Source organism: Panthera tigris, chromosome E2, assembly GCF_018350195.1.
Source record: "Panthera tigris isolate Pti1 chromosome E2, P.tigris_Pti1_mat1.1, whole genome shotgun sequence".
Taxonomy (NCBI): Eukaryota; Metazoa; Chordata; class Mammalia; order Carnivora; family Felidae; genus Panthera; species Panthera tigris.
The window spans coordinates 47,470,621-47,473,407 of record NC_056674.1 but is presented as its reverse complement, the minus strand read 5'-3'; the positions used below and the strand labels follow the sequence as shown (position 1 = coordinate 47,473,407).

Sequence of the window (2,787 nt, the reverse complement as noted above, 5' to 3'; positions counted from 1 at the left end):
GAAAGACATCCTGGGGTGAGTACTGAATAAAATGTACAGAATGGAATGGTTTATCTTAAATATGCAGGGAGGGGGGCTGGGAAGGTACTTGGAGGATTTGATGTTTGCTTTGATTTCAGGAGGTTGTTGCTAGGAGCAAAGTTTTTTCAATAATAAACTAGAGATGGAAGAGGTGAAGTCATTTCCACTCCATTATCCCACTACACAATATCTGAATTCAAAATATGCCAATGGAGGCCAAATCCTCCCAATAAAAAAATGTACAAAACAATGGAAGACAAAAAGTAGGCAGTTTTTCTTCCCCCTTTGATTAATTATTAAAGGAGCCTTTTCAGAAATCTATATTTCAAAGTGTCCCTTTGTTTGGTGCCCCAGAGGTTTTTGCTCCCAGGGGCAGTTCAGGGCAGGTTAAGAGTATGCATTCCTTTTGTAAAGCAAGAGGAGGGCAGATTATGAAAGCAGCTTTGAGAAGGAGAACCTGTGTGAGCAAGCAGCCCTCCTTTCACGCAAAGCTGGGGATCTGGAAATAGATGCTGCTGTTCCCACTTTGAAGACATCTCACCACTGACCTCCAGCTTTGAGGATATTTCCTTGGGCTGGACAAAGGCAGATATAGCAGGCTCACCACTGAGTTGCTTTGGAATTCACGGAACATTCTTCATCCATCTTGTTTTAATCTTGCAAGTGGAACCAATGTCTAGGTTCCAGTTTCCCTCCATAGTATTTTGAGAAGTAAGCATGAGAAATAGTTACTACTACTACTACTTAGGTTTTGAATAGTACTTTTAACTTTCCAAAAGACTTTGTTGTCTGGATCTTGTGTTTTCCTCCCAGTTGTCCCTCAAAGGCAAGTCTTCCCCTTGTGTGACAGATGTGAGCCATGGAGACCCAGGGAACAAGCCAAAGATCTCACAGCAAATAAGTGCCCTGGTTGGGAGTAACACCTTCGCTTGCGTCTTTCCTCCACATCCATCAACATGGGAACATACTGAGAAAACAACAAAAGCAGAGCAAAAGAAATCACCAATTACATCAAATACTAGCAGATGAATAGAAAGTATGAAGCATTTCCAGTATGTATACTTCATACAATATATAGTGTATCTAAGTTTCTAGTGCATCTGGATTTTTAAAAAATATCATTTTCATAAAGTAATAGAGGCCAGTGAATATTCTTAGTTCACTCCATCAAATTATGACTCAGTTAACTGAAGGGGATAAAAAACAAAACCATTCTTTACTGCCCAGTGATGTGTGATGTACTTTGCATTTCTGTAACCACCCTGCAAGATGATCCTCCCTGGTATGGAATGATGCCAGCCAAACAAGGAATTTTTTTAGAAATAATTACATTTCAGATTATTTTCAGATTGCTTCATTTGAAACAAAGTTTTATTTTTTGCCACCCTGTTCCTTTCCCCAGAGGTAATCAATGAGAAAGAATTTAAACCATGAAATCTGTTGTAATCCTACACATGCCCTGGGCAATATGAAATAAGATATTTGGGGCTAACATCTTAGGTAATATTACCTAATCCAGGAAGTGTTTGGATATTGTAAGACCTTGGTTTATGGACAACTAAGTATATAATGTTGGAAGCAGGGTAGGGGCGGGGCAGGCAGCAGGCGGGATGGAGACGACCTTGGAGCAACACTTGGAGGACACAGTGAAGAATTCATCCATTGTTGGAGTCCTGTGCACAGATTCACAAGGTCTTAATCTGGGCTGCCGCGGATCCCTGTCAGATGAGCATGCTGGAGTAACATCTGTTCTAGCCCAGCAAGCAGCTAAGCTAACCGCAGTCCCCACTAAATTCCTGTGGTGTGTCTAGAATCAGATAATGGGAACATTATGATCCGGAAACATGATGGCATCACAGTAGCAGAGCACAAAATGGTCTCTTGACATCTCATTTCAGTTCTCCAGCAGCCTGTCTTAGGGGCTTGATCCTATGTTAATTATCTTGTAGAACTATTAAACTTCCAGTGGTTAGGCCCCATTTGTTTAGTGTGCATTGGGCACTTTTCTATGAATTTTAGAGTAAGCTGCTTTTTCACACTCAGTGGACTGACTTATCAAAATATAAGTAAGAAAGAAAGAATCATGTTTTGAGGCAGCAGATCCAGGTCACCTTGTATATAGAATTTTGTTATGTTCAATAAATCTGGTTGGAGGACTAGAAAGAAAGAAAGAAAGAAAGTTGGAAGCAGGTTCTAGTCAAGGGTCAAGGTAAAAATTTACATATCACTTCAGCATAAAAGAGGACAAGGAGTGAAATAATGAGTGTGGGAGAAATGAATCATAACTGGGAGTTGTGTGTGAGTCCAAGACAGGAAAGGAGCTTCCACAAGTCTATCGAGCAGTTAAGAGCAGAGAAAATCCAGGTGCCCAAGATCAGTCAAACAATGTGTAACCTAGGCCCAGAATCCAGTTCCAAGATGGCCCTTCTTCTCTGAGCTGCCCCAAAGACTGCCTAGTGATCTGGAGCCCCTGCTCCTGCCCTCCAAAAGTTATGTATGATCTAAATTGCTTTATGAGCAGAGAACCCTTCAATTTTAGAGCCGAAAAGAAACTTAAATACTACCTAATAACACCAAGTTCTCAAGCAATTTACTCCCTGGGCCACATAATACTCTTAAAGGTATTGAGGACCCCAAAGAGTTTTAGTTTATGTGTGGGCTATATCTACTGATATTTACCATATCAGAAATTAGCTCTGATAAAATTTTTAAGTACTTGTTAATTTAATATTTTTAATGCGTATTTATTTTTAAGAGAAAGAGAGA

General features: G+C 40.1%; 1 pseudogene; it reads left to right on the top strand.

Moving 5' to 3' along the window:
* Positions 1-1,631: 1,631 nt before the first annotated feature.
* LOC122234272 lies at positions 1,632-1,985 on the top strand (annotated as a pseudogene).
* Positions 1,986-2,787: the final 802 nt, after the last annotated feature.